Source organism: Monodelphis domestica, chromosome 2 (genome assembly GCF_027887165.1).
Source record: "Monodelphis domestica isolate mMonDom1 chromosome 2, mMonDom1.pri, whole genome shotgun sequence".
Taxonomy (NCBI): Eukaryota; Metazoa; Chordata; class Mammalia; order Didelphimorphia; family Didelphidae; genus Monodelphis; species Monodelphis domestica.
In genome coordinates, this window is record NC_077228.1 from 503,188,331 (window position 1) to 503,215,402 (window position 27,072).

Here is a 27,072-nt window from a genome sequence, read left to right on the forward strand (position 1 = left end):
CCCACGGGCCATCTTGGTATGCTTTTCCCAAGGCCCTATCAATACTTTGGTATTGGTGAAGTCCAACAATTCATTGTATGTGACCAGACTATTTGGCCTGGTTTCCCATGAAGATTTTGAAACAGGGTCCCTTCAGCCTACCAGAATCTGCTCATGAAGTCAAGCTAATGCATAACTGGTATTGCCTAATGGAAAGAATACTAAACATAGCTAAAATCATAGGTTCAAATCCTACCTCTGATACTTGGAAAAGTCTCTAAATCTTGTTTCCTCTTCCCTAAAACTGTGGGAATTACTTCCTGCTATCTCATGGTGTTGTTTAAAGGGATTTTAAGACTTAAAATCATTTTCTAAGTTTCCCTCATATCAAACAAGGCAACAATTCCTGGTCCTCTTCAGGCAGTCCCCATCTTGATCCCTAACTCCATCCAACAGAGGAGCAGCTGAATAAAGAATATTGGAAATTTAGCACTAAAGAGGCCTTAGAACATGGAATGTTATGGCTAAATTGGAAACACAGTTTGCATGGCTTTTCATGTATAATGGGTACGATATCCCTTGCCTTTTAGTGGATAGAGAGAAAAGGATCATTTGGAACTCAATTTTTTTAAATAAATGCTAAAAAATGTGTTAGCACCTGAAGAGGTCTTAGAACATAGAATGTTAGAGGATAGATGCGAGTTCTAGAAGAGACCTAAGAATATAGAATTATTTGAACAAAGAATGTTAGAACTAGAAGAGGTCTTAGAACATAGAATGTTAGAAAACAATGTTAGAGCATAGAATGTTAGCACTGGAAGAATTCTTAGAAAATAAAATGTGAGGACATAGAATGTTAGATTGTAGAATGTAAACACTAAGAGAGGCTTTACAACAGAGAATTTTAGCTCTAGAGAAGATCCCAGAGCACAGAGTGTTAGCACTGCAGTAAGCCTTAGAACATAGAATATTAGGATGCTGTTTTTTAGAACAGTGTGGTAGGTTAGTGCCGGAAAGGACCTTGGCAATCATTTAATCTCACCTCTTCTTTTTATAAAGGGAGAAACTGAGCACTAGAGAAGCTAGCATTGACTCATCTTAAGCCACATAGCTGGTTGGAACATAGTCCAGTGATTTCCAGACTATCTCTTTCCACCATAACTCAGCATATGGCTTGGAGTTCAGAGCAGGAAAAGAAGTATTTCTAGACTGAAATTCCCTAATATGATTGAGACTCTAACAATTCAGTGGATGAAAACATCTTATATGTTTTACTCGTACAAAATTGCCTTGTTTATCTTTGTATCTTACTGAACACAGGGCGTCTAGTAGGCACTTAAAATGTGTGTTGAATGAATGAACCGAGATTGAATTACCCCACATTCTGAATCAATGGGCCTCACTTAGTGATGTTTTAGTGTATCCATGTCTCCCAGTGTGAATTCTAGTCAATTCAACTTAACAAGTATTTATGGCGAGCCGGTTTGCAACATATAAGGTTGAAGGCTCTTTCATTCTTCAGAACAGAGAACCACAGAATATCAGAGCTAGGAGAGGCCTCTGAGATCATCAAATCCAACTCACTTCTTTTCAAGAGGGAGAAATGGAAACAAAAGGAGAGAGGGAGATGGAGGGGGGAGGACTTACTCCAAGTCACAGTTGGCATCCCAGTCAAGTGCTTTTACCACTCTCCTACGGCTATAATCATGACCAAAGCCTAGACACTGAAATTCAAGGGGAACAACAATGAAATCTCTCCTCCATGGTAGCAGGGTTGGAGGGAGGCAGGTATCTCATTTTTACCAAGTGCTCCCATCTTCTAATCTGGGTGGCACAATGGATAGAGCAGCCAACACTGGATCAGGAAGAACTGAGTTCTGATCCCACCTCAGACATACTAGCTGTGTGACTTTGGCAAATCACTTAGTCTCTAGTTTTTCATCTGTAAAATGGGGACAATAAAGACCTCCTTCACAAGGTTGTTATATCACACAATTGATACTGTATAAAATGCTTTGGAAACCTCAAGGCATTTTAGAAATAAGAGTAATATTATTATTTCCTCCAAGATCTGCTCATGGGGAAAAAACACTGGTAAATTCATCGAAAATAAAGATAAAATGGCTGAGAGAAATAATCTTGATAGAGAAAACTGAATTTAACAGATGAGGAAACTGAGGCAGGCAGAAGTTAAGTGACTTGACCAGGGTGTCATAGCTAAGAAGTGTATGAGGCAGAATTTGAACTCCATTCTTCCTGATTCTAGGTTGAATGCTCTATCCACTGCCTGACCTAATTGTTTCAGGAGACAGTGAGTTCCCCATCCCTTGAAGTCTCCACATAGAGTCTGAATTACTACTTGTCTTAGGGATGGTGGAGAGAGGATTATTGTTCAAGCATAGGCTGAACTAGATAACCTTCCAACTCTGTGAAGCTGCAATTCCCAGCCATGGTGGGAAGCTATTTGATATTGTGAAAAAGGTGCTGAGTTCAAAACCTCATTCTGCTACTTAGTGCCTTTTGTGACCTTGAACAAGTATTTAAACCACTTTCATCTTTAGTTTCTTCAATTGTAAAATGAGGGGTTGGGTCCAGAGGTCTTCTTCCTCTCTAGCTCTATGACCTTATGACCCAAACAGTCAACTTACCAAGTCTTCAAAGACCCGAAACTTATGACCCAATGGTCTTACCAACCTTTTGTAATGGGATATCATCTGTTTTTGGTCTAAACCAATAGAATGAGGCTAGAAGCTGAAATTGAGTCATACACCAGGCTGAATAGGGAAGTATTGGGGGAAGAAAGGAGCCTTTCATGGCACTGTCCATCGCAGATCATACTATGGGAGATGACCCCATTAGGCCTAAAACCAGCTCTGGCCAGAACTCAACCTGAGACTCCAGGAGCCTGGCAGTGAGTTCCAAGGTGAATGGCTTCTCTTTCCCTCACTTTGCTTCCCCAAGGTTGAGGCCTGGAACAGAGCCCAGGCACAGTTTTCTCAGCAGTAAATGTTGTTCCTAGCCAGGCCAGACAGGCCACTGTGATACTAAGTTGGAGGAACTCTGGTTTAGGCAGCTCCCTCACCATGGGAGACCAGCAGCTTTGCTTGTCCTCATGCGATGCCATTCCTGGGCGAGAGATGGAAACACTGGCTAAGCCTCTTGCTGGGTCTGACCTTTATTTCCTGAATGGAATTCATAATGTGTTCTCATGCAATCTCTGCTGGAAAAGACAGAACAGAAAAGGAAGCTTGGAATCTGACTGGCCAGAGATATTTGTGCTATCTCAGATGGGAAGAGGAGCCCAGCGTCTTCTTCCTCCTCCCCAGAATAGCCTGGTGAGCAAATAAGACTGCCATCTGCCTATCCTTCAGCAGGGGAATGTGCTGTCTGAACAGTTTCCAGCCCAAATGGTTTCTCTTTCCCCTACACACACACACACACACACACACACACACACACACACACACACACAAACAAACACTTTGACTCCAGCTTATCGCCCACTATAAAGAAACAATCCCAGGCAGGAAAGGGACCAATTCTTATCACTGCTATCTGCCTCAGTACTCCCAATCCAAGCCAGCATCTGAAGATTTTCTTTCTCTTACAGTTATACTGTAGAACTCTTGAGTTGGTAGCCCCCTCTGTGTCTCTGCCTTTGCCTCTAAACACCCATCCAGCACCCTCCCCCCATGAATCGCTGGGCATCCCCATTTTTCCTCTTATCTCATCCAAAACAATAGTTGTATTTTTCCCAACTGACTTTGTTAGAAATTTAAGAGAAAAAAGGCAAAATAAAGGCAATTTCTTGTTCGGTCCTATCTGACTCTTTGTGACCCCATTTGGGATTTTCTTGGCAAAGATACTAGAGTAGTTGGCCATTTTTTTCTACAACTAATTTAACATAGGAGGAAACTGAGGCAAGTGGGAGTAATTAACTTGATCAAGGTGACACAGATAGTAAGTGACTGAGGACAAGGAGAACTTCAGCATAGGAGAGAAGCTGTGGTGATCACTGGGAAGAACATATCATCCATCTATGGATACATTTCAGGCTACCCAGCAGTTATGTGTGCTTAGTTGACTCCAAAGAAAGAAACTCATTTAATAAGATAACAGAGGCAGTGTAGTTTCCATAACCATCACTCCATCCAAGTCATAAGTGCAAATCTCGACTTTCATCATGGCCTGGGAGATGTCCCAGACATTCTTTCTCATTCTTTATTATCTTTTCTCCATCTCCAGAAAAAGAGGTGGGGATCCTTGCTGATGTCTTAGAAGGAATCTCCACATTATGAGGGGATATCAGGGGAGTGGGAGGTCTACCATGAAGCTACCATCCCAGACAAAGTAAAGATGGCCTCTTCTCTTCTCTACAGGGGACATCGGTGGCCAGATGGGATTGTTTATCGGTGCTAGTATCCTTACAATCCTAGAGCTCTTTGACTACATTTATGAGGTAAGATTCCCAGTTGTTTCTAACTTTCTACAGAAGGTGATTGCTCTCCGGACCCTGAGCCCAAGGCCTTCTACCTATATTCCAGTCCCCAAATTTACAGAACCAAACTCTAAGATTCTATGGTTCCATGAACCATAGAAAAGTAAGTATGGTTCTCTGGGCAAAGCTCTGGCTCAAGAGTCAGAGACCCTGAATTCAAGTCCCATTTCTAATGGTTAATATGTGGGTGAGGTTGGACATGACCCTTTGGGCTCCTTATCTATGAGTGAGCTGATCTAGGTGGCCTCTGAAGCCCCACCTAGTTCTTAATATTTGATACTATGAGAAACTATCCCCACAGATCCCTACCTGGAGTCCTTCCCATCCCCAAAGACCGGCTAAAGACAAGTGGCCAGACCTTGAATCTATCAGCAATAGTTACTAAATTATTTCTGTGAACAGAACTCAGCAATAGGCATGTTGGGCACAGAAGAAAGAAATCAAGACTGATATATAAAAGATTGATATATATTAATTTAAAGTCGCCAAGGAATTCAGCTATGTAATTCCTTAATGAAAACTCAAGTCAGCTGTCAACCTTTTATGGAGTTTAATTACAAACAGGAGGAAGAAAAGTATTAGAGAGAGAGAGAGAGAGAGAGAGAGAGAGAGAGAGAGAGAGAGAGAGAGAGAGAGAGAGAGAGAGAAGGGAATAGGGCTTAAATACCCCCTCTGTTTAGGCTGGGCCAAAAGGCCCAAGCCCTTAGATAGCTGAGGCAAAGGAAAGAGATCAGTCCCTATCACTCACGTGACCAAAATGGAGAAACAGTCTCAGGGGCCTCCACCTCCAGCTTCCTTCAGAGCAAGCTTCTCAGAGCACAACCTCTCAGAGCAAAAACTCTCCAACCACCCCTAGTCCTCAGACCCCGCGATCTTTAAGGAAACCATCCAAGTTCCCTCCCCTCAGTTCTCATATCTACCAATCACTGTCCATGTCTTCCCTGTGCCAATGGTGGCTCTAGCCTAACCCAGGACCTCCCAGAGGTCTGTGGCTTTGCACATGTCTGTTGAAGGTCATATTCTCACATAATTAAATCTTGATCCTTTGCTGCAGCCCTTCCTAAATCCTGTTACCCTGAGTAGGGTGGAGATTGGAATAATTAAATTTTGATCTATGCTGCAGCCCTTTCCATTGTTCAGCAAAAGGTTTCTGTCCTAAAGTAATCTTAAGAAGGGAGGAGGAGGAACCTCCCTTGCCAATGGGATTCACATTCCAATAGAGTTCCCACTATCAGTAGGAAATTCCCTACAAGCATGAAACCTTCCAATGGTGAAATTTCCAACATTCACAAGTCTAAGAAATTTTAAGGTTTACAGAATGTGGTCTCTTGGCATTTAATGGTTATAAGGGGTGTGATCTGGGGCAGCTAAGTGGTTCAGTGGACTGAGAGCCAGGCCTGGAGATGGGAAGTCCTAGGTTCAAATCTGGCCTCAGACACTTCTAGCTGTGTGACCCTAGGCAAGTCACTTAACCTCCCATTACCTAGCCCTTATCTCTCTTCTTCCTTGGAACCAATACTTACTATCACTTGTAAAACAGAAGATGAAGAGTTTGAAATTTAAAAAGAAAATAAAATAAAGGGTGTGATCTTGTGGAAACAAATGAGCCAAGTTACAAGTCAAAACTTAATAAAATACCCCTCCTTCCCTTATCTCTTGTTCTTCTCCTCTCCTCCCTTTCTCTCCCTTTACCTTTCCCTTCGTTCTTCTCCTCTCCCTTCTTTTCTTATTCTCTCTTCCCTTTCCCTCTCCTTTTCTATCCTTTCTTCTTTCCCATTATCCTATTACCCTCTTTTCCCCCCACAATGCCCCCCTTCTCTCTCTCTCCCTTTCCCTCTCTCTCTCTCTTTCTTTCTCTCCCCCCTCTCTCTTTCTTTCTCTCTCCCCCCCCTCTCTCTCTCTCTATCTCTCTCTCTCTCTCTCTCTCTCTCTCTCTCTCTCTCTCTCTCTCTCTCTCTCTCACACACACACACACACATACACATACACCCACACTCACTCACTCTCTGTCTAAGTCCTCTCTAGTTTTATTAAAGGTCTCAACCTTTATCTGGAGACCAAAGTCCTGGCCTCTGGCATATTTTACATGCATATGTATCTAACTCCAAGCCCACCTATTCTGCACAATAGCCCCCTTAGCAGAATTCCTCATACAGATTGATATGAGTGTCCACCTATTTATTATATGTACAAATCTGTACATGTATCTGTATGGATATATGTGTATGTATGAATCTCTCTAAGCCCCAGGCAAATGACTCACCTATTCTGAACAATATCCAGTACAAAACAATTCCATTCTAGCCTAGGGCAGACTTTGGAGTTTTCTTGCCAGAGGTTCAGGTATGTTAAACCCATTTTTCCCCCACCTTGTACCAAAAGGTTTTTATTGTCTATATGTGTGTCTATCACAAATGTTTGTGTATGTATAGAAATTAATATGTGTAATAAACACAAAAACAAATTATATGAACATATTTAAATTTTTATTTCATGCAATTTATTTATCCTGCCAAAGTCTAAAGCTGCCACTCCTTTTATGGTCCCCAGACCCAACCTAGAGGCAAGGACAGGATGACTTTTTGTGATCCTGATGCTTGAACCCATCCAAATCTATTTCTTTTTCAGCTGATAAAAGAGAAGCTGTTAGATCTACTTGGGAAAGAGGAAGAGGAAGGGAGCCACGATGAAAATGTGGTAAGAGGGGGCTGTGGGTTTATAGTTTGATTTTTTTTTAATGAAAATCAACCAGCCACAATAATTGAGACCAGCCCTTCACATCACCCCCTGTGGGTTCAGACCTGCCCATGGATCCCAGCAAACTAAAGGCTTCCCATCCTTCCATATTCCCTGCCTTCAATAAATATTTCTCTACTCAGGCTAAGCTGGCATCTGTGAGCAGACTGGAGGATTTGTGCCATAATGGGGTAAGCCAACCAGCTGTTCAGAGCTAGCCCTAATCTGGTTGCTTCAAGACCTCATGAGTCTTCCCTAGACTTCCCCTTCTTCATTTGGAAGTGGAAGGCCTGGCTACCCCTATTGGGAAGCTCTGTTTTTCATTCTTAAAGTAGGACAAACAAGAAAGGTGGTATGTACATTAGCTGAGTGAGCATCCTTGTGGGTATGGGAGCACTGGCATGCAAGCCTCAGCTACATTGATTGCAGCCAAATTAACAGATCCAAGGGAGCAGTTCACAGACTGCCTTTCATTACAAGTTGATGCTAATCAGATATTAGCAGGGACAAGAAAAAGAGTTCATTCGCCCAGAGGAATAATGTGCCTCACCAGAAAAGCAAATAGAAATCAAAGTTGCCCTAAAGGTTGATTTTCCCTCCCTCCAAATCCTTGGGGTTCAAGGAACTCTAAGCCTCAGACCACAAATGAGTTTAAGAGAACAAGAGTTCCCCCACCCCAGGATAGGATAGGCACTGGAAGGGGATCCAAGGAAGCTGCAGTAGGAGACAGAAAACCCTGGAGATTCTAAGTAGATTAACTTCTCCCTTAAAGCTTGTGCTGTTTTTTATACCCCCTTCTTCCTATCTGGAAAAAGAAATCTGTACAGCAACTTTGGAGGGAGCTAGGTGGTATAGTAGTTGAACTTGGAGTTAAGGAAAAACTGAGTTCAAATCCTGCCCAAACACTGCCTAACTCTTGGCAAGTCACTTAAGCTCTCTGACATGTAGTTTCTTCATTTGTAAAATGAAGGACTGGGACTCAAAGGTCTCTAAAGTCCCTTCTATCTCCAAATCTATGACCCTACAACTCTCACCACCATCTTCCTAGTAGACAAGTGTTCTAGATGTGTCTAGATTCTACTTCAGGCCATAAATTAGGAAACCATTGATCAGCAGGCCAGAAGGGCCACAGGCTTGGGGTGGTGTATTAAGTGTAGGCATGGAGTGGCATCATCCACTATTTAATATATAAGAACCAAGCCTCTATACCACATTTAAATAGGAGATAAGTACTAAGTTATATGTGAGTTGAGTGAATATTGATTAGCCATTGAAGACACCAAAGTCATCCACTGCATCCTGAGCCATCTTGATCTTTGTCCCGCCACTGGACAAAGATGACTCTAGAAAACAGAGTGAGGCTGATAATTTTGTGCAACTCTGCCTCCCCTAAATCTTATTCATGCACAAGATATCACCCTATGATGCCATTGGTCCTCTTCATAAAAAGGGTGAACAACAGGTAGTGCCACTGCTGACAGAGTTTACAACTTCATACAACTAAAAATTTCCTCGCCTTCTGGGATGTTCATTCAATTAATCCAGAAGCATTCATTAGGTACTTACTGTATGTCAGGTACTGTCCTAGGTGCTTGGGATAGAAATATGAAGAATAAAATAATCCTTACCCTCAAGAAACTTCCATTCTAATATGCTAATAGAGTGTTGTTTTCTTTTATTGAACCAGAACAGACAATCTAGGGTCTGGCTTCTGCCTGCTGATGGCTATTTACCTTCTAGCCCTCTTTATTTTTGATTTTCAAACATGTTTTGATTTATTTTGACTTAAAAAGAAAGAAAGACTAATCTTACCACACTGCAAACTCCTAGCTGAACTGTATACTTTGATTCTGTGCTCTCCAAGGTGCTGATTTCATTCTTAACAAATTTAATCTCTTTATTCCAGGTCCCCATCCACATCCACTTCTCAGCAAAATGTGGCATTGTTGGCCACTTCCTTGGTCTTTATACCCTCCTCTCTGGCTTCCATTTACTTTCCTCCTACTTTTCTGAAAACTCCTTGACCTCTCTGTCTTCCCTGAGACTCAGTCTCTGATCCTTTGATCTTATGTTCAGCATCCTCTCCCATAAAAGTTAAACAACTCTCTGGACTTAAACTATCACCACAGCATTTACTAGAAATTTTTTAACCTGGGTCAAGTAAGATAAACTATAGCCCATGGCAAGAACCATCAAAGATGTCTACTAGAAGCAATGGGCATGAAAGGGGCACCTGGAAAGGAGCTTATTTGGAGTAGGAAGCTATACCATCTGATAGTTTTCTATATTAATTAATTATTCTTGCTAAATAGATTGTGATCTCCCTTATTTCTAAACTGCTAAATGATTGAAAATGCTAAAAAGCACTCTCAAAATTTAGCAGCCTGTGACAAAGGCCCAGGCACTACCCTAGTTAAAGCTAAATTATAGCTTTAGATGTCTCATCATGGCATAATGGTTTGGGCACTGGACTTGGATTGAGACATACTGGCTTCAAATCTCTCCTCTAACCAGCACTAGATTTTTGGTCTTGGACAAATTCATCTCTCTAAACCTCTGTTTTCTCATCAGTAAATTAAACAACTCTCAAGCCCCTTCCAGGTCTAAACCTGTGGTCCTTTTATGCTATGATTTCATCAATTTCAACATGTCCAAGCCAAATCATTTCTTTCCTCCTCCTTAACCCACCCTCCTTTTATGAATTATTTCATTGCCCAACTTGTGTTACCCAGAATCCTAAGCTAGAAACCCAAGAATTATGTTTGACCCTTCTTCCTCTATCCCTTTCAGATAATGCCACTAAGTGCTCTAATTTCTTCTTTCAGATGTCTTTCACATTCATCCCTTCCTGTCCATTTCTCCTGTCACTATTTATAGTCTAAACTCACATCTCATCATTTCATGCCTGAATTATTATAATAGACTCATGGCTTAGTCTCTTGGACTCATATTTATTTCCATTCTTAGCCATTCATTCCTGGCAATCCTATACTCTACTGCCAAACTAATTTTCCTAACAAACCACATGAACGCAGGACAGCAAAATGGAAAGGCCTCTATTTGTAATCAGAGGAACTAGATTCCAATCCTCTTCCTCCTTCTTGGTAGTGTGTAACCTCTGCAAACCTTCATTTTCTCCTCTGAAAAATGGGAGGTTTGAATTAAAGTATTAAATTGGGAAATAAAGAACTGGGGTATGAATCTTAATTCTTCCACCATGTGATCTTGAACAAGTCTGGGCCTCAGTTTCCACATCTATAAAATGAAAGAGTTGTACTAGATGGCTTCCAAAAGTCCCCTCCAGATCTTAATCTATGACCCAATCATTGGCCTCCTCAGGGACCTATGGGATAACTTTATTGCCTACCAAATCTAATGCACACTATGTGACCTTGGAGAAGTCATTTCTTTGGATCTTACTCTTCTCTAAAATACAATGGTTCAAAAAGTTCATGTGGTTCCTTCTAGCTCTAGCATGCTATGATTCAGAGCAATAATTCAAACCCAGGTTCTCTGACTCTCAATACAATGCTTTTAATCACCACATCACTACACCATGGCTTTACCCTCTGCCTTATTTCCAAAATCCTCCCTAATCTTCCCACCCTCTGCTGCACTCAAGCCAATCACCTTATAGCTACACATTCCCCCAGTTGTGGCCCCATGTATGCTTCAGAAGCTTTTTCTGTATCCTGGAATGCTCTCTCTTCATCCCTCCAGCTATCTATATCCTATCCATCCTTCAAGACCCACTCAGAAGTCAGACAACAGAATCAGAGAATTGAGAGTCAGGAAGGATGTCAGTGTTCATTTTGTCCAACTCATACCCTAAAAGGCACCCACCCCAACATTCCTGACAAGCAGTCAACTAACCTCTACATCAGAATCTCTATAGCCTATCACATCTCCCTAGGCAGCCTCTTCCTCCTCATTTGGACAGCCCTGATATCAAGCCTATATTTTCCTCTTTAGATTCACATCTCTTCCTCCTGTCCTCTTAAGACCAAACAGAACAAGATTCATCTATCTACATATATAACAACTCTTCATCTACTTAAAGAAAGCTATATATCCATCCCCCTCTCACAGCCTCAGCCCCAAGTGATTCTTCTCTTCACTATCCTAAACATCCCGTTTATTCAATCAATTAAGTCTCATCTCTTTAAAAAAGCTTTCCAAGATTCACACACACACACACACACGCACGCACGCACAGCTCTCCCTCTCCCTTTGAACTCTTACTACATTTACTAGTAACCATCACACAGCTTAAGGCTTAATTGGTCTGCTCCATGTATAATCATCCTTTCTCTAATCCTAGACTGACTGAAGACTCTAAAAGCAGGGACAAGTCATCTTTGGATTTCTCATAAAGCCTAGCACAGCACCAAGTTCAAAGCAAGCATTCAATGAATGTGTGTTGATTGTCCGATTTGATTTCCTTTTTTCCCTTCTCCCTCTTCTGCCTTCTTACTCTTACTTACTCTCCTCCTTTTAATGGAACCCTTTCCCTGCTTCCCTTCCCCCTGACCTGGCCCTCAGGCCTGTCACTGATACCTTTTCCCATCATTCAATCATATGTGTCCCTCAATACTGGATGGGTTCCCCAGTCTGCTACTGCATTACACCACCTGAGTCCCACTCTGCCTGCCTGAAGCAACTCATCTGGTTCCCTTCTACACTCTAGCCTTCCCTCAAATTTTATTTTTAGCAGTGTACTTGCCCAAAGTGTTCAAGTGCTTTTTGTGAGCATGCAGGGGATCAGGGTCAGTCAGATGATTTATGCCCACCTCCTTTCTGGTGTGGTTTTCCCTCCCATCTCTCCTGCCCCATTCTATTCAGAGTTGACCTAACAAGGTTTATAAAACTATTGGGGACTGTTTTATTCTGAAACCAAGTAGGCTGCAGCCCAGCCAAGTACTCCAAACTGGCTCCATCACCCAAGCTTTCCAAGGGATGGCTTGCCATTTGTCATCTTGTAGTCTGCCTAAAAACTTTTCATACATTACTGCTCACTCCCTTCTTGAAACTGAAGTTCATCTCCTTCTCATCTCATCTCTGGATTCCCAGAGAGCTCTCCCAGGGTACCCATCATCCAGGATATTTCTTTGATAAGAATATTGGCAGCATTCAATAGATGTATAGTATTTGATTATGCATCCTCCTTAAAGTGATGGAGAAAACCCATGACCTTTCCTTTTCCCCACTGACTCCTGCTGACCTGGGTTCCTCATTGGTCCCCAGGGGAAGCTAGAGGCAATCTTCCAGGCCCACAAATGTTGTCAGTCTTCCCCTCCTCCCCCCTCTCTTGCTTTTCTCTTCATCTTCTCTCTTCTGGCATAATCCTCTCTTTCGATATGCAGGTTGCTATTAAGGCAAGACTGCTAGATTTGAAGTTGGAATTCAAATCCTAGCTTAGCTACTTCCAACTATGTTCTTGGGCAAGTCCCTTAACCTCCATGGGCTGCTATTTCTTCTCATTACTACAACAGTGGGGAGAGAGGTAGAGGTAGGGGGGAGTGCTGTGTTTGGAGTTATAGGACAATAGGTTCAAATCCCAACTTGTCTACTTACTACTCATGTTAACTTCTGTGGGCCTCAGTGTTTTCCTCCATAAAAGACAGTTGGACTAGGTGACCTCTGAGGTCTCTATCAGCTTAAAATCTTTCCTCTAATGATCCATGATTATTTTATTGTATAACTGTGTGTACTCTTAGGCCTCTTTTAAGCCCACTTCCTCTTTTCTAATTCCATAAGGAACCTGCATTCACTCTACTCCTGATTTGGCTATAGGATGTACCCATCACTCCACCCAGGCATCTCTCATGTACAGTGTCTTTTGTCACCAAACAGAGACAGAGTAGCTGATGATAAGGAGTGGAAAGGAGAAGAAGGGGGGGGGAGAAAAAGACAAAGAGAGAAGAGAAAGAAAAAAGAGGGAAAAGGAGAGGGGAAAGAGGTATGTGTGGAGAGGGAGAGAGAGACAGAGATGGAGAGACAGAGAGAGATTCAGAGGGGGAGAGGAGAGGAGGGAAATAGGGAAAGAGAAGAGGAGAAGAAAAGGGGAGAGAATGGGAAGGGAAGAGAGAGGAGAGAGAAGAGAATGAGTGAAATAGAGATAGAGAGGGATAAGGGAAGAAAAATGAGAGAGAGAGAGGAGGGAAGAAAGGAACAAGAAAGAGGAAAGGGGGGGGGAGAGAGAGGGAGAAAATTACCCAGGGCAACCCATTCCAGCTCCCAGAAACCTAATCAAATACCATCCTCAAAGAACATATTCAAATTCCACCTCTAATACTTACTACCTATGGTGACCCTACACAAGACACTTAATCTCAGTTTCATCATCAGAAAAATGGGTTGTTTGGATTAGATGGCTCTGAGGCCCTTTCTGGCTCTGCTTTAGATCCTCTCTATCTATATGGTTTTGGGCAAGTCACTGAACCTTGTAGTGCCTCCATTTTCTCATTGAGAAATGAAGACATTAGAATAGAGAAACTCAGAGGACAATTCTGGCTCTATACTTTTAAGCCTGTGGTTCTGGGACCTTTCTAATACCCTCCCTGTCCAAGACTTCTCTGGGCCCAGAATAAGGCCAGTATATTCCCCATTGCCCTTCCAACTAAAGCACAATTAAAGGAAACATGGTAGTGGGTCATGCAATAAGTGTACCGAATTGGTCTTCCTTCCCAGAGTACCTGCGACACGATGCCAAACCACTCTGAAACCATCAGCCACACTGTGAACGTGCCCCTGCAGACGACTCTGGGGACCCTGGAGGAGATTGCCTGCTGACACCCCCCTCCCCGAGGACGGGCCCGTCCCCACCCCGATCAAACAAAACCGAACTCTACGACCCTGAGACCCAGGAAAGGGGACGGCAAGCTCAGGGCTGAACCCAATGAAAAGAGTCAATTGCTATGCATTAAAAAAAAAATCACCACACATACACACAACACAACAAAACAAAACAAAAAAAAAAGTCTGCCAAAACCTAGCAAGAGCCACCTTTGACTTGATTCCGTCCTCGTTCCCTGTGGGGTGTGACTCTTCTCTGGAAGAGAATCCAGTTCTGGAACTGTTCGTAAACAAAGCCCGCCATTTCTCCTACTTTACTGCCAAATGTATAAAACACTTGCATGCCTGCCCTTTTTACTGCGCCGTGTCCATATCTGTCTTTATAAGCCACATTCCTCTCTTTGCGGTTTCTGGTTTTCACTCCAAGGCCCGAGTGCCAGCAGAAGGAGATCACAGCCCTGACCTCTTTCCCCGATGACAAAAACAAAAACAAAAACAAAAACAAAAAAAAAATCACCTTTACTAACTCTGCCGGCCTGAATGAGAATAAAAACCGAGCCACCAAGTGTGAAGCTGATAGACCCTCGAGTGCATTTTTGTCCTTGTGTAGTTTTCACTGGTTCTTCTAAGAAAGGGCCAGGCATTGTGATGGCCATGCCCTCCCCCCCCAACCCCAAGCTGGCCCCATGGGGTCCTTAGCACCAAAGGGGGCCAGCTCCCAGCTGCCCAGGGAGCCTGGGACAGACTTAGTGACAGGAACATCTCTCCATGACTACTCTGTCGTATTTCTATTGTCATGTAGCTTGTACGCCCCGGTCCTTTTTCTTTGCAATGGGGGAGGAGAAGGTTGCTTTGTTTGGGTTTTCCTCTGTTCACTCTTTTTTAAAGCTTTCATGGGATTTTGTTTGTTTGGAATTTTCTTTACCATTAATTTATTCTGTGCTTCAAACCACAATCATATTAAAGCTGGTCTTGTGGAAATGGCCAGTCTGTGTTCTTTCTGCCTTCTCTCCAAACCTGAGTCACTTTCTCAGAGGGAACAGCCTGGGGCCAGCTGGCTACGATGGGCACAACCAGTCTGTGGCTATCCTGTGAAGAGGACTGGTGAGCTGGAAGCTGACCAAGGGGACGCGTTTTGGAAAAAACATTTGTTTCAGGAACCCAGAATTTAAACCAGCCCTTTTTGGCAGGCCTAGCAATGAGGGCTCTCATTGCCTGTTTCACAGTAAATGAGATTTCAGCAAGAAATGTATTCAAAAGATAAAATTTGTCAACTTATTTGCCTTGCATTTTCCATGGTCCTCAAAGCATCTCACCCATGCCCTCATACAACTCAAGATTCTCCACTGGTCCTGTCCTCTTTGGAGGCAGTGTGGAATAGTATTTAGAGACCAGACTTGGAATCAGTAAGATCTGGGTTCAGATTCAGCCTCAGATACCAAATAACGGTGTAAACTGAAAAAGTCAACTAATCTCAGCCTCAGTTTCCCCATTTTTTACATGAGGGATGGACTTAATGATTTTCTAAGGTCTCTTCTAGCTCTCAGCCTGTGATTATGATTCTATGATGTTTATCAAGAGCCACATGCCTTGAAATTTCAGCATAGTACGATGAAACGATGATTGGGTTTGAATCTTGGCTCTGTTCCTTCTCAGGAAATATGAATTACTTCTCTGAACTATAGCCTTATCTGACCTTCAAAGCAGAGCCCTAACTAGCATTTTTGTGCCCAGGGAATGGTTCTCAAAACAGGCCAAAGAAATTGCATAGAAAATGACCTCAACTCAATTTTTTTTTAACAAATTCATTTGAGGCAGGGAAAACAAACTGCAGAACACAGCAAGGCTGGTACGCAGGAGACAAGGGAAAAGCAGGGCAGGCATTATTTGCCTAGGGAAGATTTCTGCTAATTTCCCTATTTTAATTAGCCTTGCTGGATAAAAGCTCAGTTGTTTCTAGCTGCTATAGGAGTATGTGTTCTATCAATGCCTCTAAATTTTAACACCCTGCAGCACTGCCACATCCCCAGGTCCATCCTCCAACATATACTCATCAACTATATCTCTTTATTAACCAGTAAATGTTTATTAAGCACCTATTGTGTATCAGATACTATGGCAGCCTCTGAATATTAAATGACAAGAAGGAAACTTCCCATCCCCAAGGATCATATATTCTAACTGGGAATACAGGGGCCCACAGAAAAATAAAAGTCTCAACTACATCTTCTGGACTACAACTATAGATTCTAGCCAAGTTCATGAAAATGGTGATGTTGGGTCTTACCTCTCCCTTCAGGAACCAGAGAATTCTGTTATCAAAAATGCTTTGGAGAGGCAGCTAGTTGACTCAGTGGAAAAAGAGCCAGACCTGAGTTCAAATCTGGCCTCAGATGCTTTCTAGCTGTGTGACCCTGAACAAGTCATTTAACCCCAGTTGCCTAGCCCTTACTACTCTTCTGCCTTGGAACTGATAGGTAGTGTTGATTTGAAGAAGATAAGGGTTTTTAATGTTTTGGAGAAAGCTCAGTGCAATGGAGAGAAATCATTTCATTGGGAAAATCATTTATCTCACCATTCTAAACCTCCTTTTCCCCATCTCTAAAATGGGGATAATAAGCCCTGCCTATCTCAGAGTCATTTTGAAAATCAAGGCAATATGTGTGGAAATCCCTTTAAATACTGCTCAACTTCATTCCAATATGAGGGATTCATATTATATATTTGGGAAGAGATCATGTTAATTCACCCAGAAAAAAATTCTCATTACAAATGTCTATGTTCCTCTCCATCACTCTTACTGGTTTCTTTATGCTTGTGTTGGGTTTTGGGTGGTTGGGGTGGGAGCTGTTTATTTTTTGTTTGAGGGGAGCAAGTTAACAGTTATGGAGTAAATAGGGCAAGGAATCCATTCACCAAGCATTTTTGAACCCTTACCTTCTGTCTTAGAATCAATACTAAGTATTGGTCCTAAGGCTGAAGAAGAGTAAGGGCTAGGAAATGGGAGTAAAGTGACATGCCCAGGGTCACACAGCTAGGAAGTGTCTGAGATCAGATTTGAACCCAGTTCTTCCCAAGTCCAGGCCTGGATCTCTATCCAATGACCCTCCTAACTGCCTCTCACTAAGCATTTTTAAGCATGTGCTATGTATTAAGTACTGTGCTAGATTCAGGGGACCCAAAGTCAAAAATGAAACCATCTCAAGAAACTTAAGTCTATTTATGTTGGATCATGCAGTTTGTTGGGGATGTAACAATTGAACTGATAAGTAAATATAAAGAAATTGGGGGAAGGAGGAGGCATTTTCTTCACAATATTCAAAAATGGCATCATTGACTGTTCTTTGATTTTGTTAGAAGGATGCTCTGTTGAGAATGAATCTTCATGGCCTGCCTAAAGTAATTGGTCACACCTCTGTGTAAACATGCACAGCGAATGCTCTCCAAGAAATGCCAAGCCACATTTCATGTCTTTGCCTCTCTGGCAAAGAATTCCATCCTAGTTTTACCATTTCCTCTCCAGCTGGATCCAGTTTCACACTACCTCTCCCTTAGCCCCAAAGGCAATCTCTCCATGCAATCTGTTTTCCAGACATGCTGGTGTCCTGCACTGTTGGCTGTGGCCTCTGGCATTGCAGGCAGAGGAGTGTGCCCAGCCCTGGCAAAGCAAGAGCTGCCCCCATGCTGTGTCCTCTTGTTCCAGATGCACCAAGCCTTCAGCCCTTCTGCTAGCTCTAAGTTCCCTCAGCATCCCCTCTGGCACTGGACTTTAGAAATATTTTGAAAGCCTTGACCCCTCTGGACTCTCATCTGGTCAATAACCCAACCATCATCACCCCCAATTAAAAAAGGGAGGTCTCTTCTTTGATCCTATTTATGACCTACATCCAGCTTGACAGAAATACAATCAACCTCCCAAAGTCATCGACAGCACAATGTCTGCTTGTCCTGTTAGAGGAGACAAGCAGAACCTTTTATAGGAGCCTGAATACTGAGTTTGTGGACTGACATTTCCCTAGAAGGTCTATTCACTGCCCTGAAACACAATCATTTAAATCTTGGAAAGCCAAAACCCAGGTCTGTTTATCCCATCCTTGTTTGAGTACATAAACTGAAGGCTAACCAAGAAATGCCAGACCAATTTCATGCTGTGGCACGATGTCCCTCATGCCAGGCTATACATTGGCTCCTTATTCTAAGGTGCTCCTGGCACCTGCTCGTGATGCAAGAAGGACAACTATTATGGCATGAAGAGAGAGAGGCAGTCTATCTGCAGATGTGGATCCAAGTCAGAAAAGAAAGTTGTTATTTTTCAATTGAAGTGAGACTTACATTCTAAATCAGTAATTCTACAAACAGGGTCTGTGAGAGGCTTCCAAGTTTCTTAATAACATTCATTCATTCAACAATAGGACACCACATGGTAAAGAACTTTAAAAAAACAAGCTGGAACGAGGCCAGCTGGTCAAAACTGACTGACTTCCTAGGGAAAAGGAAGATAGGGTAAGGGAGGAAAGAGGAATAGAGATGGAGAGACAAAGATGGGGACATCAAAGGGTCATTTCTACCATTCTACTTTCATGAATTCACAGCAAGGTACAATTTGAAAGAAAGGCAACATGCCTTCAAATTTGGGGGATGGAATGGGGTGGGGGGCAGTTAGGTGGCTCAGTGGATTGAGAGACAGGCCTAGAGATGGAAGATGTTGAGTTCAAATCTAGCTTCAAACACTTCCTAGCTGTGTTGATCGTGGGAAAATCACTTAACCCCCATTGCCTGACCATTGCCTTGGAGCCAATATATGGTATTGATTCTAAGACTGAAGGGAAGGGTTTAAAGAAATAGTTACTTGGACAGAAACTCCACTAGCCTTAGTGTTGTAGAAAGAACACCTGAAAAAAAAACACTTTGAAAGATATTGGAACTATATTTCATTCAGGACTTAATCATGACTTCAATAAACTTTTGAGGAAGTGGAAAAGTGGTGGGGCATACATTGTCAGATGTGGCCAATTTATTTATTTTATATAGATGTACTTCTTCGCTACAAAGGAAGGTTCTGTCGCATCTAGATGACTCAGTGAATAGAGATCCAGGCCTAGAGATGGAGGTCCCAGGTTCAAATCTGGCCTCAGACATTTCCTAGCCATGTGACCCTGAACAAGTCACTTAATCCCAATTGCCTAGCCTTACCATTCTTCTGCCTTAGAAGCAGTACCTAGTATCAATTTTAAGACAGAAGGTAATGTTACTTAAAAAATAAGGTTTTACAGTGTGAAAGGAGGGATCATTATAAAGGGACTGATCTTTTTTTTTTAAAGCATCTGTATAGCTTTTTTAAAAATACACCAAATGAGATTTATATCATGAATGGAGGACTGGTTCAATGTCAGGGAAACTATCAGCAAAATTGACCATATCAATATTTAAAACAAGAAAAATCATATTATAATCTCAGTAGATACAAAAAATCTTTTAACAATATGAAACACTTATTTCTATTAAACACATTATAAAGCATAGAAATAAATGGAGCTTCCCTTAAAATGGCAGGCAGTATTTGTCTAAACCCATTAGCAAGCACTATCTATAATGGGGATAAATCAAAAAGCTTCCCAATAAGATCAGAGGTGAAGCAAGGATGCCCATTCTCATCATTACTATTCAATATAGTCATAGAAATGCTAGCTATAGCAATAAAATGACAAAAAAGGAAATTGAAGGAATAAAAACAAGCAACAAGGAAACAACTCAGTCTGCAGAAAATATAATGGTAGATTTAGAAAATTCTAGGAATCAACTAAGAAACTGGTTGAAATAATTAACAATGTAGCAAATCTTCAGACTATAAAATAAATCAACATAAATCATCAGTATTTCTATATATTACCAATGGAAAAAACGAATTTCCATTTAAAATAACCAGGCAATGTAAAATACCTTTTAAGACAAATCTAGGAACTATATGAAGATAATTGCAAAACACTTCTCACATAAATAAAATCAGACCTAAATAACTAGTGGAATAATAATGGTTCATGGGTAGGCCAAGCCAATATTTTTTTTTAAAAAGGCAATTCTTCCTAAGTTAATTCACTTATTCAATGTCAGGCCAATTAAAGTACCAAAAATTATTTTTAGAGAGCTAGAAAAAAAATAAAATTCTCCTAGAAGAATAAAAGATGAAGAACATCAAAGGAATCAATGAAAAAATGAAAGTGACATAGCAGTAACAGCTCTCAAAATGTATTATAAAACAGTGATCATCAAACCAATCTGGTACTGACTAAGAAATAGAATGGTGGATCAGTGTGTTTGACAAATGCAAAGATCCAAACTTTTGGGACAAGAAATCCAAATATAACAAAAATTTCTAGGAAAACTGGAAAGTAGTTTGACAGAAATTAGTTATAGATCAACATCTCATGCTGCATACCAAAATATGGTCAAAAAGGAGATGTGATTTAGATAGACATAAAGAGGAATATCATAAGCAAATTAGGGAAGCATTGAAATTTTACCTGTCATATCTATGAATAAGGAAAGAATTATGACTAAACAAGAGATAAAAAGCATTACAAGATGTAAAATGAGTAATTTTATTACATTAAATTTCAAAGGTCTTACATAAACAAAACTGATGCAGCCAAATTTTTAAGAAAAGCAGAAAATTGGGGGATGGAGGAGGGTTTTAGCAAGTTTCTCTTATAAAAGCCCCATTTGCCAAATATATAGTGAACTCAGTCAAATTTATGAGAATACGATTCATTCTCCAATGAATAAATGGTCAATGGATGTGAAGACAGTTTTTAGAAGAAAGCAGTCACCTATAGTCATATAAAAATGCTTTCAAGTGTTATTGATTAAAGAAATGCAATGTCCCACCTCATATATAAAACTTACTAATATTATTTTTCAAAAGAAAATAACAAATGTTGGAGGAGATGTGGAAAAATTAATATACCGATACACTATTGGTAGAGTTGTCTGACCAATTTGGAGAGCAGTTAGGAACTATACCTAAAGAACTAAAAAACTTTGAATACCCTATGACCCAGCCATGCCACTGCTATATCTGTATCCCAAAGAGATCAAAGAAAAAGAAAAATGAGCTATGTATACAAAAATATTTATAGCAGTTCTTTTTGTGGTGGCAACGAACTGGAAATTAAGGGGATGTATATCGTATGGGAAATGGCTGACCAAATTACCATATATGCTTATGATATGTAGATAATACTTATTTTGTTAAAAGAAATAATGAGCAAGATGTTTTCAGAAAAACCTTGGAAAACTTACATAAACTGGTTCAAAGTGAAGTGAACAGAACTAGGAGAATGTTATAATGTAACAATAATGTTATAAAAATGATCAAATGTGAATGATTTAATTATTCTCAGCAACAGAATTATTCAAGATAATTCCAAAATGATGAAAAACTCTATCTGCTTCCAAAGAAAAAACTGTCAGGGTCTGAATACAAATCAAAGCACACTTTATTTTTCAAGGATTTTTTGTTCTGTTCTCTTTCACAACATGATTAATATGGAAATGTGTTTTGCATGACTGTCCATGTATAATCTATATCAAATTGCTTGCCTTCTCAAAGCGGGTTTGAGCAGGAAGGGAGGAAGAGGATTTTGAACTCAAAATTAAAAAAAAAATCTAATGATAAAATTGCTTTTACATGTAATTGAGAAAAATATTTTTTAAATTTAAAAATACACACTAATGAGAGCTTGAAAAGCATTCTCCATCATACTGTTTGCTACTACATGATCTTGGACATGACATTTATTGTATATAGACAGACACCAGCTGCCTCAGTAGTAAAAGGAGACTGTTAATAGTATCTTATGAACCTGAAAGCAGACGATTGGACCAGAGGACTTTCCAAAGCCTCTTCCAGAACTAAGATCTACCATTGTAATTCCTTTTCTCCTGGTAGTACTTTGCCACCTGGCTAGTTGTCATTGTCAATCACTTCCATAATAGAATGAGAAGTCGACAGGAATTGACAGTAGTAATGGAACCTTGTTCTAGGGCAGGACTCTCCTAGTGGCTCCTCCCTGGCACCATCCACCTCCTTTAGGTGAGCATTATTTCTTATAAGGCTATGTTAAAATCAAAAGCCTATGGTTTTAAATCTGGACGATATCTTAGAGGTCATCTATGTGGACTCCATCATTTTATAGATGAGAAAACTGAAGCCAAGAGAGGTTAAATGGTCTATCCAGGGTCACACAGTTAGTAAATATCTGAGGGTTTATTTAAATTTAGCTCTTCCTATCTCTAAAGTCCAACATTCTAGTCATCTCGGCATAATTCAATTGCCTTAAAACACTGGGTTTTATGTCTTAGAACTATAAAACTTAGTGAAGTCTCAAGGAATAATAGAAAGAATGCTAGCCTGAAGGGCAGGAAAAATATGGATTCAAATCCAGACCCTACTACTTTTTATCTATTTGATTACAATAATGCAATAATGTATTCACTTATTTTCTCTCCAACTCACTTTTCTTATCTATAAAATGAGAACAGTTTGGCACTTTACAGAGTAAGCAGTCAAATATGTTTATTGCGCTCTTCCTTAAACCTATAGAAATGTTTTATGTCACATTTTTAAGTATCCAATGTAGGAGTGCAATATCTGAATTATCCACCAGGTGATGCTCTCCTTGAGTTGACCAGCACAGTAGCCATCTCAATATGTCTCTGGAGCATGCCTGCCTCAACCTCCCTAAAAGTTTAAATGTCCCTACTGGTCCCCAAAGAGCACTCCAATTCCAAACACCTATTCTCCACCACAGACTTAATGTTTCATTAGCAGAACTAAATAATTCAAAGATATGTTGGCAGGGTCCAGAATTATCTAGGGGATAAAAAAGGAATATTACTCAAAATATCCAAACTCTAGCACCATCATCAATTTCTAGTCTTCCTTCTCCCTGGTCACAGCCCCTCACCTTCACAGGACTCAATTTTTAAACACCCTGTGCAAAGTTTACCCAGTGTAGCAAAATGAAAGGAAAAAGTTAAGTGGCTTGCAAGTCATCTCCCCAGTCTCTTTCTGATTTGTCCTAGTAAATCTTCAAAGATTACAAAAACACATTCCCAAACCACCCACACCTACAGCTCATAAAAGAGGAATAAAGGAAAAGGTGTGTGTGCATTCATGCATATGTACATGCTTATGTGTGTATGTTTGGAACCTCCAATCTAGATCAGAGATTATGACAAGGGAAAATGGGGAAAGTATCATCAGCCTTTTCCTTGCTCACTAGCCAATGGTATTCTTACTAGCTACACCAAGCTAAAGACTCAGGATCTTCCTTCCATGTGCTCTAATGTCCATCTCTGCTTCACCATCATTATTTTCCATAGAATTTGCCCCTGGAAGGCTCATTGCTTTGCTGGTCATCCAATCATGGCAATCAAAAGCCAGAACATCAATAGCAAGAGAAAGAAGGGGGAAGTTAACCTTATGTACCTTCATACATATCCCATCCATTCCCTTACATCATAGCACATGACTTCTGCTAAGATAGGATTTGGGGGTAAGGGAAACACAAGAGGAAAAAACATATAAAAATCTACCTATTGTTTGGAAGGGAAAGGAATAAGGCTTAGGGATTTACTTATGCTTATTTTTATTTTAAGAAAACTAACTAACTATGCTAACTAGGTTACTGAACTAAAACTTAACCAAGTTCCTAAATCTTACTCAGCCGGGTCCAAGAAACAGTTAGAGCCAGATTCTGTTGTTAGATGTCCAAGCAAGTCCTGATGTCCAAGTGAGACTGAATCCTCTTCAGATTCCCTCTTCAGACCTTCCTCTTGACTTCCATAGGAGGCCAGAATAAAAGTCCATTGGGGGCAAAATGAAGTCTTTCCAGATCCTCCAGCTCAGGCTCCCATGTGACCCTTGGTCACATGCCACTGTCAATCATACCTAGGTTTGCACTTTTCAGTTCTTACACAGTTTTGCAAATTGCAAACCTTTCCACCCTTTATCACAATTCCTTCCTCAAAGCATATTAGGGACAACACCGTTTTTCTGTATATTCTCAATTCTGCTCAAGACCTAACAATCTTAATTCTTATATATTACAAATTATTCTTCCCTCTGTAGAAACTTCTGGGCAGGGGCAGCTATATCAGTGAGTAGAGAGTCAGGCCTGGATATAGGAAGTTCTGGTTTAAATCTCTCCTCAGACACTTCTTAGCTATGTAACCCTGGGCAAGTCACAGCCCCAATTGCCTAGTTCTTAGGGCTCTTCTGCCTTGGAACTGATACTTAGCATCTATTCTAAGACAGAGATAAGAGGGGGAGAGGAAGAAGAGAAAGAAAGAAAGAAAGAAAGAAAGAAAGAAAGAAAGAAAGAAAGAAAGAAAGAAAGAAAGAAAGAAAGAAAGAAAGACAAGAAAGAAAGAAAGAAAGAAAGAAAGAAAGAAAGAAAGAAAGAAAGAAAGAAAGAAAGAAAGAAAGAAAGAAAGAAAGAAAGAAAAGAAAGAAGAAGAAAGAATAAGAAAGAAGGAAGAAGAAGGAAGGAAGGAAGGAAGAAGAAGAGAGGAAGGAAGGAAGGAAGGAAGGAAGGAAGGAAGGAAGGAAGGAAGGAAGGAAGGGAAGGAAGGAAGGAAGTTACAGAAGCCCCCCATTACAACAATATTATGTAAAATATCTACTTCACAGGATTGTTGTGAGTACCAAATAAATTAACCAATGAAAAAAATGCCATATGAATGGCAACTGTTAATATTAACATTAGACTCTAAAGACCCATTAGTAACTCCTATATTCTAACCCCCTCATTTTACAGAGAAGGAAACTGTAGCCCAGGGATGTGATGTGATTACCCAAGGTCATCTCAGTTATTCAATATGCATCCAATGGCTTACTAATTGTCCAGTACCAGGCTAGGTCCTAGAGATACAAAGAAATTTTTAAAAAGTTCTTTCCATCAATTAGTTAATTAGAAGCATTGATTAAGAGCTTACTATATGCCTATGTGCCAAACACTATGCTAAGAACTAGGGATAAAAATGTAAAGGTGAAGCAGATTCTGCTCTCATGGAGCTCACACTCCAGTTGGGGAAAGAAATACTGTTCATAGAGGAAAGTTCAGCTTCAGGGCTATTAGAAAGACCTGGTGATACTTAGGCTCATCAACAGGGTTAATGGCAAGACCCAGAGATTATTAGGGTGCAACTGCAAAGACAGATGGTGAGGCACAGTGGTCCTGAGGACTCAAAGCACTTAATGTTAGGTGACTTCCTGATCACTCAAATATCGTGATGGTCATCTCCACACCACAGCAGAATGGAGTATGGAAGGACCTCTGTCAATTACCATTGCAATTTACAATTTATTGAAGACATCAATCAAGTGGCCAGGATGGAATGAGTTCCAAATCTCCCGGTTCCTAGTTCTTAGTTCTTTTCCACCACACTGTTTTTGTTTTCTCAAAAGTAAAATAGAAAAAATCATTTGTAGGCATGGTGGCTCAACGTGCCACAGTGGAAACAAGTCCTGCTGGGCTGAGTTCCTTCTCTTAGAGCAAGGAAGAGTGAAGGAGATTATTTTCCTTCCCGAGCCTTGAAGATCAGTCCCTTGAGACAGTTTCCTGCTCAACCAAAGGACAGCTTGCAAAAAGTGGCATGGACCTGTTACCTGTATCTCTTTGTGCTGTCATCCTGCCAGTGTGCCACATTGGGACCCTAAAGGGAATGAAAAAGTAATTAAGTCTAGACTCATTCTGGAGAGTGTTTAGTGGTTCCATTTTTAAGGGGGGGGGTAGTTTAAGAAATTATATAAATCAGAGGCTCTAATCGTAAGATGGAATGCCACAGAGGATAAAGAGCTGGTCTTAGTGGGAGGAAGACCAGAATTCAAGTCCTTCCCCTAGTCTACAAGAGGGGTTTGACAACCTGAGTAACTCAGGCAACTCCCTAAGGCTATAATTAGTTGCCAATCAGTATCAGTAGAGGGAGTTTCCAACCTGAGAATTCTCTCATGGATAAATAAGCAGCCAGCCCCTCCCCCAAATTTTTTTAATTTATTATGCTTTTCCCAAAGAAAAGTTCTGACTCTATTTGTGAGTTTAAAAGAATAATATTCGGTCTCCTTTTGGCTCAGAATTCAGAACATTTATGCTGTTTTTCTAAGCAAGGCTTAGAGTTTAGTTTGGATCAGGTCACTTAACTACACACCCAAACTGATTTAAGGTGGTGGGAAAAGGAATTGTCAAACAGCCAGTTAAAGTTCAGTTCCTGTCCAGTCACTACATGGTTGTTTTCAAAACATTTAAATGAACTAAATTTCCACAAAGTGTATACCTCTTTTCAAAACAATATGTCAATGTAAACAATCTAAGGGAAACCCAGGGCAAGAGGAGTCATGGGGTTGGGTATAGGGTTCCTAAGAATTTAGTCCCAGATCCTGGAATATTTTCCATTTTCATGAGTGGACTCTGAATGACTCAAAGACCAGGTACTCAGAGATCCCAAGTTAGAACAAGTTTAAAAATTCCCCATGCCATCAGTAGGTTAGAAACATCAGAAATGAGGTGAAAGAGATTCATTAGGCAGATATGATTTAGGACACAGAAGTATACTTAAGTGACCTAGAAGCAAATTCAGAGATCAGGATGAACCATGGAGTACCCAAAACTGAGCCATCTTATGGAGGCTCGAAATGCCCATCCTGCCACCCCAGTGCCCCATTCTATGTGATTTTAGAAACAAGGAGAAATCAAGTTTTTACCCAAGCTTTTTATTATCATTGTTTTCCCCCAAGGTGTTCATGTATATTGACAAGGTATTAAAAACTGAGAAATTAATGGAAGTCATGGTACTGAGGGAGTGAGCCATTCCATTGTCCCATCCCTGATGCAGAGTGGTGCATTGGGTAGAATACTTGGGTTGGAGGCAGGAAAGTCCTGAGTTTGAATCCTACTTCTGACATTTACTAGCTGTGTGACCTAAGACAGGTCCTTCCCTCTCTCAGGGCCTCAAGTATCAACTTGGTCCTTGTCTGCAAAGTTCCAGGTATAAACTCTGCTGGT

General features: G+C 40.8%; 1 protein-coding gene across 1 annotated transcript in view; it reads left to right on the plus strand.

The window, feature by feature from the left end:
* ASIC2 (acid sensing ion channel subunit 2) overlaps positions 1-14,989 on the plus strand; it is a 396,698-nt gene extending 381,709 nt beyond the window's left edge. Inside the window, exons 6-8 of the mRNA XM_056819461.1 lie at positions 4,359-4,438; positions 7,106-7,174; positions 13,904-14,989. The gene's annotated coding sequence lies outside the window, so the exon portion shown is untranslated. The remainder of the gene's footprint in view (positions 1-4,358; positions 4,439-7,105; positions 7,175-13,903) is intronic.
* Positions 14,990-27,072: the final 12,083 nt, after the last annotated feature.